The sequence below is a fragment of the Oryctolagus cuniculus genome, chromosome 3 (assembly GCF_964237555.1).
Source record: "Oryctolagus cuniculus chromosome 3, mOryCun1.1, whole genome shotgun sequence".
Lineage (NCBI taxonomy): Eukaryota > Metazoa > Chordata > Mammalia > Lagomorpha > Leporidae > Oryctolagus > Oryctolagus cuniculus.
In genome coordinates this window covers 53,878,633-53,896,238 of record NC_091434.1, presented here as the reverse complement: position 1 = coordinate 53,896,238, position 17,606 = coordinate 53,878,633, and the positions used below count along the sequence as shown (strand labels likewise).

General features: G+C 42.9%; 1 pseudogene; it reads right to left on the bottom strand.

Annotated features, from left to right (window-relative positions):
- Positions 1 to 11,108: 11,108 nt before the first annotated feature.
- Positions 11,109 to 11,478, bottom strand: LOC100338813 (gamma-aminobutyric acid receptor-associated protein-like 1 pseudogene; annotated as a pseudogene).
- Positions 11,479 to 17,606: the final 6,128 nt, after the last annotated feature.

Sequence of the window (17,606 nt, the reverse complement as noted above, 5' to 3'; positions counted from 1 at the left end):
ATGGCTTGGCAATTTTGTGTTTTGTCTCACCAGAGTCAGTGAAAGAAGCTCTAAGTTTGTAGTACCATAAAAAGCTCTTACAAGCATAGGCTTGGATACACATATTAATCCACAAAGAAACAAGCACAAAAACTCCCTTTGTTTCTTCACTTGACCACCTTCCCCTGGGATTGCATTCACATATTGTAGGTTTCTCCAATTTGCATGTTATTGTAACAGAAAGTTACCTATCTCCTCCTTGCTGTATCCTCCCCTGCCCCACCCCCACAGTATGATGGTCATAGGCCATGTGTCTGTTTTCTATCATTATATTTTGGGTTCTGATTTTTGGAAGAGTCCTCTTTTTCTTAACTTCTTTTATTTACTTTATCAACATATTTCCAAAATACTAGAAGACCTACTTTTATGTTCTATTACATTTCTTCTCATCCAAAGGCAGAGTTGCTTCAGCATTGTAGTCTCAGAACAAGACAGACTTCTGTTAGAGAAGGTACCACGCTGTTAGCTACTTCAAGTCTACATCTGCTGTTAAACTAGGAACAGGAGTCATACCAGATTCAAACTTGCAGTCTTAATCTCTGGAAGACAATAAAATAAAACAAAACAAATATATAATACACTATGTCAGTTAAAACCTCACTGAGCTTAAACATTTTAAGGAAACTAGCATAATCACCAACATAAACTTTCTTCTCTCGGCAAATAAGTTAAACTACTCAGTTGGGTGAACTGTAACTATCTGAGGCTGGGTGGTAAGCAGGGGAGTGGGCAAGGAGAGCGAGGAGAGGCTGTTCCATGCTCCCTCTTCCCTTGCCCCACACACCCACAGTGATTTAACCAATGCCTTTATTTCAGAGCTGGAATTTCTTTGACAATAATTAAGATGTGGCTAGAAACATGATCTTCCTTTAGGTGAATTTGATGTTACAGATTATAGGACAGAGCAGAGGTAAAAAGAAGGATATAGTTCTTACAGAGAAAAACATGACAATAGGTCTGCTCTGATTTCATCATCATTTAAAAAAAAATCATCTATTATTTTTCACTTTATGTTTCTGTGTGGGAGCAAACTGTTGAAATCCTTACTTAATGTATACTAAGCTGATCTTCTGCATATTAAGATAATCGAAAATGAATCTTGATGTGAATGGAAGGGGAGAGGGAGTGGGAAAGGGGAGGGTTGTGGGTGGGAGGGACGGTATGGGGGGGAAGCCATTGTAATCCATAAGTCGTACTTTGGAAAATTATATGCATTAAATAAAAGTTAAAAAAAAAAAAAAGATGAAACTATGCTCTTGTTTTCCACACTAAAAGTCATGAGTGTCCTTGAGAGTGTTTTGGTTCGCTTTATTTCTCATTACTGGTGATGTTTATTTGGATAATTATAATGTAGGAAAGTTTTTAAGTGAACATTTTGTGACTCCTGTATTTGTCTGAGTTATTATCTCTGTATGAACTTAACTATTGTTTGAGCCTGTCTCAGCCAAGTTTATTGGCAATTCCAGTCTATTTTCTAATAACTTAAGAAACACTCATTTTAACTAAAGTATGCCCCACTCTTTAGATGCAATCCTGCCTTGAGTTCATAAAGCCAAATCGATAGAATCATTCAAATCCAAGGTTAGCTCTTATCTTGGAACCAAGCTCATTCCTATTGATTAAACTTGTATTTTTGCCTTATTATGAAGAACAAAAGGACCTTGGGAGTGCTGTTGGAAGAAAGGCACCCTAAAAAATCTATTTATGTTCCTATGGAATACCAAATTAATTCATGAAATTCTTACTCCTTATTTCATTCCAAATATAATAGGATAAGGTGTTGGTGGTATAATGGTGAGCATAGCTGCCTTCCAAATATAATAGGCTGTCTCCTATATAATAATTATTTATTTCTGGCTGATGGTAAGGTTTTTCAAATACTATTATTAGCACTTTTTAAAAAGTATTGGGGAAAAAAAATGGAAGCAAATTAGACATAATGTACTTGAAACAGTCCCAATAGATTTCTATAAAATCAGAAATAAAAATGTAGGTTCTTATTTCTAAGGATTAATCTTTTCTTTTTCTTTTTTGTCAAAGATTTATTATATTTATTCAAAAGGCAGAGTTACAGAGAGAGAGAGAGAGAGAGAGATCTTCCATCTTCTGGTTCACTCCCCAGATGGCTGCAACAACCAGGGCTGGGTCAGACTGAAATCAGGAACCAGGAGCTTCATTCAGGCCTCCCATATAGGTGCAGAGGCCCAAGGACTTGGGCCGTCTTCTGCTGCTTTCCCAGGTACATTGGCAGGGAGCTGGATTAGAAGTAGAGCAGCTGGGACCCGAACCAGCACCCATATGGGATGCTGGCATGGCAGGCGGCAGCTTAACCCGTTATGCCACAACACTTACCTCAGAATTAATCTTGTTTGGTTAACATTAACATTGTATTACGTGTTATGAGTAAACTAGAGACAATTCAAAGTATATGGGAGGATGTGCATAGGTTATAACCAAATACTACATGTATGATTATAAGACTTGAGTAATGCTCCCCATCAGAGTCTTGAGCATCCACAGATTCTGGAACCAACCCCTCATGGATACCAAGGGATGACCGAATAATTGTACTGCATTTTCGACTACAAATAGTTGTGAAAGAAATGTCAAATTCCTATATTTCTTTTCAATCCAATTAATTCCAACTCCATGCTCCTAGCACATGTGCCAGTAGGATATTCAACTTCAGTGCTTAGGGTTTGTAAGCATCCTCTCCATCTCTGCTTACCATGTTCTCCTTTGATATGTTATTTGACAAGGTCGTTTGTCAGTTCCTAAAGGAAGACAGCTCTTTTCAGACAATGTCAAACCTGACCACAAGAATCTTTGTCAAAGCTGGGAGTCCCATTGTGATGAGCCTATTCTCTCCGGAAGAACCACAAAGCAAACCCCCTCAAATGTCTTGCTGGTTCCTGAAGGTACTGCCAAGGATGACATTATTGGAATTCATGAACCCCTAGTTTTGGTGGAGAAGTCGTTTCCTTCACTGGAATTCAGCTTGCTCCTCTACACTGAATATTTGTTAGAAGCTCAGATCTCCACATAAAACAAAAGCCCCCAGAAGGCAAGCCGTTTGCAAGAAATATCTACTTTCTACCATGTAACACAAATTCTTCATGAGATAAAAAAGAACAAGGGCCAAACTTTCTGCTAGTAATGAAGGAGAGAGAAAAACTAAGATGAATAAAATTCTAATCTTTCAAGAAATCATCATATTCAGTGATACCTTGATACATGTTAACTGTGGGGAGCAACTCGGACTAGACTGTTACTGGAATTAGGACTTATTCTGTGCATCTGCTCTCCCACAATATGGCACTGGGAGAGGAGAAAACAGCTTCTACGCAGCTGCCTTTTGCCAACTTGAGTGCTGACCTCCAGGAGCTGATCCTGCTCCTGATTGGAGGAGAGCAGCGTACTCGGCGTGTGGGCAGCCGAGTTAGGATTGGCGGAGGAGGACTATAAAGGAGGAGAGAGATGGCATGCACCAGGAACATCTAAGGGGAACATCTAAGGGGAACACCTGAGGGAACACCTGTGCAGCCCCCGAGAGAGCCGGCCGGCGGTGTGCTGCTCCCCTGCGGAAGTGGGGAAAGTGGCCAGGGGAACCGCCCTTCCACAGAGGTGGAAGGGACGGCAGCCAACCCGGGAAGAACCAGCAGCAAACCCGGGGAGGGCCGAGCAGACAAAAGAACAGCGCAGGGTCCTGTGTCGTTCCTCCACAAAGACGGGGAGCGACAGTTAACAAATTAGGTCTTTGGTTGGGAGGAGAGGTGAAAGGAACCTTAATTTTTAGGATTTGTATACTCCACATTGTAAATACATTGTAGGTGATTTCAGCTTAACCATGACATAACTGAGCACAGAGTTCAAAAGAAATACGCAGTAGCACAAATTATGTGTGATATTTCTACTAAACAACACACTGCTTAACATTTATTATTTCTCCATAATGCAAATTATTTTATTATAATCTTATGTACTTAGTCATTAACAATAGCTATTTAACAACTGGATCACAAAATTCCAGAGAATTTATCAATCCTCTTTTTTTTCCACAGCCAAAACCAATTTATTCAAGAAAAATAAATTTGCAGAGGTGGCCTGCACACAGATGGAACACGTGGCAAAGGACACAATTCTCCAGCAGACGGGGCCTTATACATTCTTGGTGGGGGGCTGAGGGTCCAGAGAGGGAGTCGAGGGCAGCAGTGGTGAGTTTCTCAATATAGGTTTCTCAGGTTTTTCCTGGGCTTTCACACTTGGAAAAGAATGCAGGGGGTGGGGTGGGGAACAATGCAGGGCAAGGGGCTGAGCTGGTCTCTTGAAAGAAGGCAGGGTTAAGGGGTAAGAAGGACTTTTATCTACTTTCACGCAAAGAACTAAAATGGCTGAGGCTTATGTCCTTGTTCCATCAATCCTGACTCTGAGCATGGATAAGGAAATGGGGTGCCAGTTTCCTTCTGGTTACTTCCTGCTGATACCAGGTGTTGATGTGGAGCAAGGTATCTATACTCTGGATTGGACTGATTGAAGAAGATTACTCTTACATCATTTCTGCATCATGGCTTGAGATATAGTAATTATTCATTCCTAAAAGAACTTTTGAAATATATTAATTGTATGTGGTAGGAATAGTAGCAGTATGATTATGAGGATACAAGGAAATACTTAGAGACATTGCCCATGGCGGAAAAGATAGCCAAAATGAAGACAGAGGGGGAAACAGGAAAGCAAGAGTACAAGTCCCTGTCTAGTTAGTGAGAAGACAGATATACGTCTGGTTGCCACAGAGAAAGAACACTCCCATTTTGTTTAGTGTGTATGTGCTGACAAGGAGTTGTGGGATGGAGTTGGTGTAGCCTGCTTCTTGTCCTGGGCCCCCTCATTTCCTCTCTGCTTATGAAAACCCTGGTTTTCGAGACCCGGCTGCTCCACTTCCCATCCTGCTCTCTGCTATGGCCTAGGTAAGCAGTAGAAGATGGCCCAAGTCCTTGGGCCTTTGTACCTGCATGGGAGATCCAGAAGAAGCTCCTGTCTCCTGGCTTTGGATCAGCACAGCTCCAGCTGTTGCAGCCAACTGGGGAGTAAACCATCGGATGGAAGACCTCTCTCTCTCTGCCTCTCCTCAGTCTGTATAACTCTGACTTTCAAATAAATAAATAAATAAATAAATCTTAAAAAAAAAAGAAAGAAAGAAAACCCTGGCTGCTGTCAGGGGTTAGAGTGATAACCACTCTGGCTGTTTCAAGCTAAGTAGAGGCAAAGTAGGAACCTGTGGTCAAGGTTCCAGTGGGAGGTGGCCTCTCGAGGGGGCTGCAGTGGCAGCTCACAGAAACTGTCTCCATTCGAGGTTTCATGTGCATGGCCAACTAGAATTTCAGTGCTTCAAGTCTGGAGGGAATATATCTAGCAGATTAATACAAATACACAGGGTCCAAAACAAAGGACAGATCAATCCACTTTTGTGACACAAAGTCAAATAAAGGGTTGCACACCTCTGATCCCATTGCCTTGTGAAAGACCCCAGGACTGACTTCAGTGGGAATTCTGTTGCTACGGTTTGAATGTTTGTGTCCCTGCAAAATTCACATTGGAACTTAAACTTCAAATTCATTGTATTAAGAGGTGGCACCTTTTGGAAAGTGATTAAGTCATAAGGATGCTGCCCTCATGAATAGGACTAATGTAAAAGCAGCTACAGAGAGCTGTCTGCCCCTGTATCTCTTCTAGCATATCAGGACAGAGTAATTGCCCAGTTTTCTTCTTCTGCCATGTGAGGTCCCAGCAACAAGGCACCATTTTGGAAACAGAGAGCAAGTCCTTACTAGATATCATGTGCCAGTGCCTTGATGGTGGGCTTTCTACCTCCAAAACTTGAGAAACTAATACCTACTGCTTATAAGTTACCCAGCCTGTGATATTTGGATATAGCCTCAAGAACACACTAAAATACTTGTGTAATAAAAGTTGACTCATTTTTGTCATCCTTGCAAACAAGGGCTGTAAACCCAATGTATTTTTACCTCTTCAGGACAGGTGGAAACCTGGCCTGCTCAACTCAGGGCACCCAAGCTTTCGACCAGATCTGCTTTGTGGATTGCCATCAACAACACCAGCTGGCAAACCTGATCTCATGATCACTTAGCACTCAAAATTACCAGGAAACCAACGAACTTTTGTTTATTAAGGAAAATCCCTCAATATTTATCACATTAGAAGTTAATACTAAGAAGTTTCTTTAATAGTTACTTTCCATTTAAAGCAACAATAATTAACATATTACATATTAATATAAATAACATATTTTGTTAAATAACTGTATTTTATGGAATAAAAAATCGATGAGAATAGCATTGTTTTCCTCTTGTGCAAATGTCTTTAATGTCTGTCTTAACAGAAAGTGGCTGGCTGCTTACACAGTAGCTCTCCCTTATCCTTAGGGGATATGATCCAAGACCCAGAGTGGAAGCCTGAGGCTGCAGATAGGACTGAACCCTATGGAAATATACTGTGTTTTTATCACTATACATATAGACAGCACAGCATAGATACACTGGATAAAGAGAATATTCCTAGCCCAGGAGGGAAAGAAAAAGATGGCTCGAGATTTCTTCACGCTACTCAGAATGGTGTACAGTGTAAAACTTATGGGTAATTTATTTCTGGAATTTTCCATTTAATATTTTCAGATCACAGTGGGTAATGGGGTAACTGCAACTCTGGGTAACTAAAATCACAAAAAGAAAAACAATGAATAAGAAAGGACTATTGGCCGGCGCCGTGGCTCAATAGGCTAATCCTCCACCTAGTAGTGCCGGCACACCGGGTTCTAGTCCCGGTTGGGGCGCCGGATTCTTTCCCGGTTGCCCCTCTTCCAGGCCAGCTCTCTGCTGTGGCCTGAGAGTGCAGTGAAGGATGGCCCAAGTGCTTGGGCCCTGCACCCCATGGGAGACCAGGAGAAGCACCTGGCTCCTGCCTTTGGATCAGCGTGGTGTGCTGGCCGCAGCGCGCCAGCCGTGGCGGCCATTGGAGGGTGAACGAACGGCAAAAAGGCAGACCTTTCTCTCTGTCTCTCTCTCGCACTATCCACTCTGCCTGTCAAAAAAAAAAAAAGAAAGGACTATTATATCTGCTTCTGTATTCAAAATATGTTATTTTGCAAGATGCTATTTTGTTTAAATAGAAGATGAATATCCACTCTGATACAGGTACACAATGGGGCTTCAAAGAGTTTGTGAAAAAAGATAATGCACATTTTTTTTCATAAACCTCAAGAGACGTTTTTGTGTGTGCGTGGGTTTTTTAAAGATTTATTTATTTATTTGAAAGGCAGAGTTACGGAGCAAGGGTTGGGGAATATGGTGCAAGTCAGGGAGAGATTTTTCCATCTGCTGGTTCACTCCCCATATGACCACAAAGGCTACAGCTGGGTCACGTCAAAGCCAGGATCCAGAAGCTTCATCCAGGTCTCCCACACAAGTGTCAGGGGCCCAAATGTTTGGCCTATTTTCTGCCACATTTCCCAGGACATTAGCAGGCTCCACATCCAAATAAGCTCTGTGCCTGGGGCACAGACCTGACTCTGATGGGCTGGAATCACATGGTGGTGGTTTGACAGGTCTCGGGTCTTGAGTATGGCCCCACTCCTGATGCTCCACTAGGCACTGCTCTAATGGGAGCTCCTTGCAATTGCCCTGCTAATACTAGGGCTTTTGCACTCTGGGCCTGTAGTAGGGATAGCAGTCCTTATGGTTTCTGAGGATTTTTCAAATTTTTAAGTTCTGCTTCCTTTTTGAGCAACAATTCCACCCTTAAGATAATTTTCTCTTCTCACATTTTACTATAAGCAGTCAAAACCAAGCTGTTGCCATAACATTTTGCTTAGACATAGCTTCTGCTGGGACCAGTGTTGTGGCATAGCAGGTAAAGTCTCTGCATGCAAAGCAAGCAGCCAATATTGGCCTGGGAAAGCAGTGAAAGATGGCCCAAGTACTTGGGTCCCTGCACATGGTGGAAGACCCAGAAGAAGCTCCTGGCTCTTGGCTTTGGCCTGGCCTAGCCCAGGCCTTTGCGGCCATTTGGGGAGTAAACCATCAGATAGAAAATTTATCTCTCTGTCTCCTCCTCTTTCTGTAACTCTGCTTTTCAAATAAATAAATAAATCTTTAAAAAAAATCATTGTCATTAAAGTAAATTAAAAAATGGTTCTTGGAGCCAGCATTGTGGTGTAGTGGGTTAGGCTGCTGTCTGCAACACCAGTATTCCCTATGGGCACCAACTCAATTCCAAGCTGTTCCACTTCAGATCCAGCTCCTGGCAGATATGCCTGGGAAAGCAGCTGAGGCTGGCCCAAGTGTTTGAGCCTCTGCCACCCATGTGGGAGACCAGGATGAAGCTCCTGGCTCTTGGCTTCAGCCTGAACCAGCCCTGGCAGTTGTGGCTATTTGCAGTACAAACCAGGAGATGGAAGGTCAGCTTCAGTCTCTCTCTCTCTCTCTCTCTCTCTCTCTCTCTCTCTCTCTCTTTCTGTGTGTGTAACTCTGCACCCATATCAGATGCCAGTGTTGCAGGCAGCATCTTAACCTGCTAAACCACAGCTCAGGCCCCAAAAGAACAGTTTTTTGAGCTCGTATTAGGTAATACATTTGAAAATACCTGGAAACATTTGAACCACTGTACAATTCTTGTAGCTATCCAAGAAGGGCTGTCACAATATGGTCACCAAAACTATTTTTTAGATTACAGCAATTGAAAACCATACTTTCCTGTGGATTTTGATATTTAGCTTTGACAAGTGGCAATGAAACATGAATTGCATGCTGTATTCACACATAAATAGCAGGCGGAAAAACTTTCCTTATTTTATACATTTTCCTCTGAAAATTGAGGATCTGTTGCATTTTTACAGGAAATTAATAACTTCATCAAAGCCATGAAATAAGGTTTGCTGCATTTACTTTACCTTCCTTTAAACAATGACTTTTTCAAATCTATATGTGCTTTTTCTTACAACATGAAAATAGACCACTTACTTAAGGATACTATCTGCTGTATTTTGGGCTCTTGTTTGCACATGATGCCCTATTCTGCAAACCTCAATGAAGCAACAGAAATTTTCTTCCTCTAATAGAAGGTAGGTATCAAATTCCTTGAAAAATAGCCTCTTTCCCAAGAATACACGGAAAATATATATGCTATATTTAATATAACCATATATTATGTATACTAAAAACACCAATCAGCATGATTTATCTAGTTGTATTCTGTCGCAGATGAGTAGGAGAGAAAAGATGGATTGTGAAAACATATATCAAGAAGAGAAAGACTCATTCTTCTTGGGTTTTTTTTAGAGTTTTTAAGGTGAGCAATAATTATTCCTGAGGCCCGAGAGAACTGACTTTGTTACACAAGAACCTGCAGCTGACAGAACTGACACACAGACTTCCCAACAGAAAGGACTCTTTCTATTAGCAGAGAAGAAAGGAAATGTTCTGTCCGAGTACAATTCTTGGGCCCCACTCCCACCCCATATAACCCCTGGAATGCAAACAGATCAGTAAAATCCCCATTAAAGACTGCAAGTCAGCTCTCCCAGCTTTTCTAATGAGCAGCTGCAGTGTTGACAATCGAAGGAAGGAAGCAGCTGGCCACCACGTGCATTCCTGTGCACGTGAGACTGAGGGCACCGCAGCAGGAGAGGAGGAAATCTGGATGAGCGGCAGTTGCAGAGCCACCTGCCCCTTCCACAGCTAAGACAGCTCTGTCCCTACACCTGGAAACACTAGAGGATACACTAGGGAGTAGTTTTAGCCTGCAACTGGAAAGGTCTGAGGCCCATTATATCCCAAGGGAGGTGTGGGACAAGGGGCATCAGAGAGAGCACTGATTAGACAGACAGGCTCAGCACTCAAGTCCATTCCAGTCCAGTGCTAGGTAGCCTACCTACCTCACAATCACAACCACCTTCAGGGCAGACCCCTGTTTTCAGGGTGAGAGAGTGCCATCTCAATTTCTGCCTGTGTCTGTTACCATCACTGGGGTGGCACTGAGATGTTTCTGTGTGACAATATGATTTGGGTGGAAGGGAGGAATCGTGGAAGACCACAGTGCCTCAGTTACAATGGGCTTAATTTCCAAAAGGCACCATCCACTGTGGGGAGCAACCGAGACGACTAAATTACTGGAACTACTAAGACTAATTCTATGCATCTGATCTCCCACAATATGGTGCTGAGAGACAGCAAACAACTCCTACACAGCTGCCTCTCGCCAGTTTGACTGATAAGCTGCAGGAGCTGATCCTGCTTCTGATTGGAGGAGAGCAGCGTGCTCGGCATGTGGGCAGCAGAGTATGGATTGGTGGAAGAGGACTATACAGGAGGAGAGAAACAACATGCACCAGGAACATCTGAAGAACATCTGCGCAACCCCTGAGAGCCGGCCAGCGGTGTGCCGCTCCTCCGTGGAAGCGGGGAAAGTGGCAGGGGTGCCGCCCCTCTGCGGAGGTGGGGGGGCCGGCAGCTAACCCGGGACAGCATTGTTCCTCCGCAAGTGGGGGAACGAACGGCAGCAAACCTGGGAAGGGCCGGGCAGAAAGAACAGCGCGGGGTCCAGTGTCGTTCCTCCACGAATGGGGGAGCGACAATCCACCACCACACATTGTCAAACATTCCCATTCCCTCCTCTTTTGGTCTCATGTGACTGTCAAAAACTAGAATGGTGAGAAGGGAGTCACCATTGGACCACAACCATCTGTGCCCCGCCCCGGCCCACCCTTCTGATCCTCCTATAAAACCGTATAAAAATTCTCAGCAACGCTGTAAAACTATGCCATCCACAATCCTTCCTCAAATCCAATCCAAATCCAACAGCTCTGTTCTGATATGCTTTCTCCCTGGGCTGAGGAAGCAGCAAAAAGTACGAACTGAGCATGTGAAAATATGATAGCGTGTGCTGTGTAATCTCTTCTCCACGTCTTCAAGTTCTGTCTCCTCCATGGTAGGAACCTTCTGCTCTTTCCCCAGGTCTCACACACACCCCTTCCTTACCCCCAAGTCTAAGTGCTCCCATCTGCTGGGCTTCCAACACTTATTTCCCATAGACACTCCCATTGCTGTAGGCCACATTTAGAAAATAGTCTTCCTCATGGTTGTCCTCATACAGCTGGCCCATGGAGGCACTAATGGGAGAGAGAGTATTGTTGACAAAGAATAAGGTGCTCTCGGGGCTCAGGGGCATCCTCTTCCGGATTAAGTAGAACTGGCCAACAGTGAGGTCAGAGGGCACTAGGTACTTCCTCTTGACCAGGTCTGGCACACTGGCTTAAGTGCCTTCTCCAAAAATCACGGGGACCCTGTCGGGATGTTTCTTCCGGATCTTTTCTCCTTCCTTTTTCTGATACTCAAAAGAGTGATTTTCCATGTTCTGGAACTTCATGATGGACCGCAGGTTTTCCAAGAGCCCCTGACGGGCCCTACCACACTCATGGAAGATTGCCTCTCGCATTTCAGAGCCTTCGGCCTACTTCTGTGGCACCAGGGTGGCCACAGAAGAGTCCGAAGCCTTCACCAGGCCGCCTGCCCCAGGGCTCAGGAGGGAGACCTTGGGCCCCTGGCCTGGAGGTGGTAAGCGGCCAGGTGAAGAAATGCGGGCAGCTCTCCAAAAAAGAGTCATTCTGAAATGGACATAAAATGCTTTCCAGTGAATTCTGTTACTTGCCTAGCCATCCTTTTCTGTTAATTGTATAAAATGACCACTTGGTACAGAAGTGGATCACTGAAGGCAACTCACTTGTTCTTAATTCTGCCTCCAAATACCTTCGCAGGTATGTGTCCATTAATACTCTATTTCCTGTTATCTCACAAAAACAGACAATTTCTCCACCTTTTTATGGAGAACACTTCTCCATATGTTCTTCAGACTCCTTTATTTTTTTAATTAATTAATTTGAGAAACAGAGAGTGCTCCTTTTTGCTGGCTCACATACAATGGCTGGGATCAGGGGCCCAAGCTAGGAGCCAGGAACTCAATTCCAGTTCTCTAGGTAGATGACAGAAATCCAGTTACTTCCGCCATCACGACTGCCTCCCAGGATTTGCATTAGCAGCAAGCTGGATTAGCAATGCTCACTCTCCACCCTCGATTTTGCTTTATCAATCATTTGCTTAGAACTTCCATGTCTAAGGGCTGGCACTGTGGCACAGTGGGTTAAAGCCTGGCCTGCAAAGCCAGCATCCCATATGCATGTTGGTTGGAGTCCCAGCTGCTCCACTTCTGATCCAGCTCCTTGCTAATGGGCCTGGGAAAGCAGTGGAAGATGGCCTAAGTCCTTGGGCCCCTGCACCCAAGTGGGAGACCTGGAAGAAGCTCCTGGATCCTGTTTCGGATTGGCCCAGTTCTGGCTATTGCAGCCATGTGGGGAGTGAACCAGCAGATGGAAGACCTTTCTCTTTCTTTCTGTCTCTACCTCTCTCTGTAACTGTCTTTCAAATAAATAAAATAAATCTTTAAGAAAAAATAATACAGAAGCTTGTCATGTGAGGATTTGAACTTCTTCATAATAATGAGAGGTTTAAGACCTCTGTGCCTTAAATTGAATACCTGGTATGACATATTCTAGTTGTAAGTAGCAACATTTTTGTTTTGTTTTGTTTTAAAAAGAGACCATGAAGGAAGATGGGAATACAAAGGAAAGGTAATTTTTTCTTTTAAACTTTATGTATTTATATGACAGTCAAAGTTAGATAAAGAGAAAGAGAAAGGCAGAATTACAGAGATTGAGAGAGAGAGAGAGAAAGAGAGAGAGGGAGAGAGAAAGAATCTTCCACCTGTTGGTTCACTCCCCAGATGGCTGCAAAGGCCAGGGTTGGGCCAGGCCAAAGCCAAGAGCCTGGAACTCCATCCGGGTCTCCCACGTGGGTATCATGGACCCAAGTACTTGGCCCGTTTTCTGCTGCTTTCCCAGATGCATTAGCAGAGAGCTGATTGGAAGCCAAGTAGCTGGAACTTGAACTGGTGTCCATGTGGGATGCCAGCACTGCAGGCAGAGGTTTAACCTGCTGTACCACAATGCTGGTCCCTAACTCACATATTTATAACTCTAAAATATAATATTTTAAACATTATAAAACATAAAAGTAGAAAATTAGCTTTCATTTTAAAAATAAGTATTTAATTTGGGAGTTCTTTCCAAGGACAACCTTACCACTTCAATGATTTTAGGACTGTAGGATAACTGGTACTAAGTCCAGCAATAAAGAAGACATAGAGTTCAATCTATTAAACTGTGTTCTAAAACGTGTTCAGATGACAAACACTTGGAAGTTGTAGTGTTGTCTGGAAAAAAATTGATAAACTTAATTTCACCAAAAAACCCTAGATTTAATGTTCTAACATTAAATTCAGCTGTATTTTACATAAACAACCCCATATTATCCTGAATACATGAAATATTTTTAAGTTACATAAAATGTTCTATCCACTACTGATTGTTCATCCTTAGTTTTTGTTCTGTTTTCATTGAAAACTTATAGAAACTCACTAATCTTTAAAGAACAAACATGAAGGAAGAAATGTTAAAATTGAAAGGTTCATGATTTTTATGTGAATGAGAAAGAAATCAATTTAGTAGATTATCTTAGTCCAACTTGCTGAATTCTTCCCTATGAGCATAACTTGAGAATCATTATGACATGTGTTTTAAGCACCTATTATATTTAATAAACTATGCAACATGTTTTTGTGAAAACAAAGAAAAGTAAGATATAATCATTAGTTGGGAGGTGCTGTGGCACAGTACGTAATCCTCTGCCTGCAGCACCAGCACCCCATTTGGGTGCCGTTTCTAGTCCTGGCTGCTCTTCTTCTGATCCAGCTCTCTGCTAAGGCTTGGGAAAACAGTAGAATATGCCCCAAGTGCTTGGGCCCTGCACGTGGGAGACCCGGAAGAAGCTCCTGGCTCCTGGCTTTGGATCGTTGCAGCTCTGGCCATTGTGGCCATTTGGGGACTGAACTAGTGGATGGAAGATCTTTCTCTCTGTCTCTCCCTCTCACTGTCTGTAACCCTACCTCTCAAATAAATAAATAAAATCTTTAAAAAAAAAAGATATAATCATTAGCCTCAGTTTATAAATTTACAGAGATTTTACATTCAGACTTGGAAACAAAAGAGGGAGTAACAGCAAAATTGAAAGTGGGTCCAGTGCGGGACCGGTCACTGGTCTGTCACCATGGGACTTCATATATTTAGTCTTTTAATGCCCTGAACACCTCCTGGATTCTTCTTGTGTGTTAGTCTCATTCTTTTGACAGTAAAAAGTTTCATGCATAAGGGGAAAATGACACAGAGAATCTACCTGCTCAATCCTAAATTGCACACCTGGAATTTAACTCTGAGGGATATGGAAGAGGGAGAAACTTGCCCCTTTGCTTTTTTTATTTTTTTGACAGGCAGAGTGGACAGTGAGAGAGAGACAGAGAGAAAGGTCTTCCTTTTGCCGTTGGTTCACCCTCCAATGGCCGCTGCGGCCGGCGCATGGCGCCATCTGATGGCAGGAGCCAGGTACTTATCCTGGTCTCCCATGGGGTGCAGGGCCCAAGCACTTGGGCCATCCTCCACTGCACTCCCTGGCCACAGCAGAGAGCTGGCCTGGAAGAGGGGCAGCCGGGACAGAATCCGGCGCCCCAACCGGGACTAGAACCCGGTGTGCCGGCGCCGCAAGGTGGAGGATTAGCCTAGTGAGCCGCAGCGCCGGCCGCCCCTTTGCTTTTAAAAAGTGGAGATTTTAACATAATGGGTAGTCCCTCCCACATACACAGGAAGGACCATAGAATACTGGGTAGCAAAAATTTGTACTTCATTACCAGATCAATTGCCTAGCAGCTCAGGTACAAGAAATATATTCTAACACAAAATTATTCACAGCCAGTCCACCAAATCAAACATGTCAGATGGGGGGCATTTGATGTAGTGGTTAAGATACTGCTTAAAGGGGCTGGGGGTATGGCATAGCAGGTCAAGCTGCCGCTTGCAGTGCTGGCATCCCATATGGGTGCCGGTTCGAGTCCAGGCTGCCCCACTTCCAGTCCAGCTCTCTGTTATGGCCTCGTAAAGTAGTAAGAGATGTTCCAAGTCCTTGGGCCCCTGCACCCGTGCAGGAGATCCAGAAGCAGCTCCCATTGTTGCGACCATTTGGGGAGTGAATTGGCAGATGGAAGACTTCTCTTTCTCTCTCTCTCTCTCTGCTTCTGCGTCTCTGTAACTCTTTCAAGTAAAATAAATAAATCTTAAAAAAAAAAAAAAGATACTGCTTAGAGACCTACATCTCATATCTGGGTTTGAATCCTGATTCTGATCTCAATTCCAGGTTCCACTAATGCATACCCTGGGGGACAGCAGGTGATGGCTCAAGTAGTTGGGGCCCCTGTCATCCACATGGGAGACCCAGATTTAACTCCTGGCTTTGACTTGGCCCAGCAGTGACTGTTGTGGGCATATGAGGATTGAACTAGCGGACGGGAGATTTCTGTTCATTTGTTTGCCTTTTTGTCTTCCTTTCAAACAAAATATTTTTTAAAATTCAGATTTGGCACTATTTTTCTTTAAGTTCTTTTAGGGTGGACATTTACTTCATGCTTGACCCTGTTCCCACTATTTACTGATGTATGTTACTCATCCTGACAGTCAAGTTTATAACCCTGTTATTTTGGGCACTTGAATTTGTTAATCTTTGGACCATGCCTTCTAAAGTTGGTAGAAGTATAGTCTGAATCATGATCAATACAAACAGAAATGGGAGGTTTACAATTCTAAGTCCTGATTCCAGGTGACATTGAAGAGCATAAAACAGCATTCACCTTGGGGCAGGCGTTTGGCCTAGCTATTAAGACTTCGGTTAGAGTGCCTGTGTTCCATATCTGACTGCCTGGATTTTGACCCCAGCTTTCTGCTCATGCAGACCCCAGGAGGCAGTGGTGATGGCCCAAGTAATTGGGTTCCTGCCACCCATGTGGGAGACTTGTATTCTGTTCCTATGCTCCCAGCTTCAGGCTTGACCCAGTCCAGCTTTATGCTTGATCCAGTCACGATAATCCTGGACATTTGAGAAGTGAATCAGTTGACAGGAACAATCTCTTAAATGAAAACAATTTTTTTAAAGTTCACTTTTATTAAAAAAAAACAACAACAGTGATTCAATGAGTTGGATTACATTACTCATAGTCTATGAAGGGATGAATGGATGAGGGGAGCCGGCTATCAGATTAAGACCAATACTCAGAAGTGTATATTTTCCACTTGACGTAAGGAAAGATCTTTTTTTCTCTGCTTGAATTACAACTTTAGGGAAGAAATAAACAAATGTCAGAGGGGCAAAAAAGAGTTAAGAACTATGACCCTGGAATCACTGTTATAACACTATACACTTCTAGATTCTTTGCAATTGTCCAATATGTTATTTACGTAGTATGCATCAGCTTTGTAATAATGATCACTAATAAAATTCTTTAAAAAGGGCTCAAAGTGTTATCTCTGGGGGCACTAAAAGGACAAAGTGAAGAAAGCTGCATTTTCCCCAATCAAATAGATTATAATAAAGCAGAAAGAATGAACAGGCTGCATCCCTGCATCCTCTGACAAGAACTACAACTACAGCAAAAAAACAAACAAGGTAGAAAAATGAATACTGTAGTTCATCAAGCTGGGATAGGTGCTTAGGTGAAGAAGCATACGCACCTGCGTATTTGGGATTCTTTGATATCACTTTATTATGTAGGAAGTTACTACACAAATAACCTGTTGCACTAATTAAGGGAGCTTATCGTTTCTCCCTATTTAAATTAATAAAAAGTATTTTAAAACTCTTACCTAGAAATATGATTGTTGGCCACACAATGCTTCCCAACAGAAACAAATTAAACAATGATCATGGAACAGAAATAACACCTAACCATTGCACATTTTAAAAAGATACTATTTTAGTTTACACATATTAACAGGCATCATCCTCGCATTCACCAAGTAAGTTTTCAAACTGGACCTACTTTTGTAATGTTAGATGACAGGTACGGAGGCTTTGAAGCCAGGCTGCCAAGGTTAGAATCATTTTCTCAACCCTTAATGTATCCTTGGCATCTTCCTTTTTGTGCCTAATTTATGACATGGGAAGAGTAGCAATGCCTCTCTCAGTGTCCTTGTGATAATTACATGAAATGAAATGTGCCCCACAGTTTCTACACTTGCCAAGTAAGTACTTAAACTAAGTTAAAACTAAGGTTAGCCCAAATTAAGTTGGTTACTTTTACACCAAAGAGGGCTTTTTCTGAATCAGCTAGACACACTTTCCTCAAGTCTGAAAATAATCTTAATCACTTAAACTCCAGCACTCAGTTTCTCCGGAGCATCTTCCCTGAGCGCTTTGAATCAAAGAAAACTTTTTCCATTTCTTTACAATCATTTGCAGGAACCTGAAGTACCCTACACTCCCCCGCCGTCCAGTACTGTCCCGGCAGGACACAGGAAGGGATGGTACTGGCGACCATTCACCCAAAGGGAAAATGAACACGGC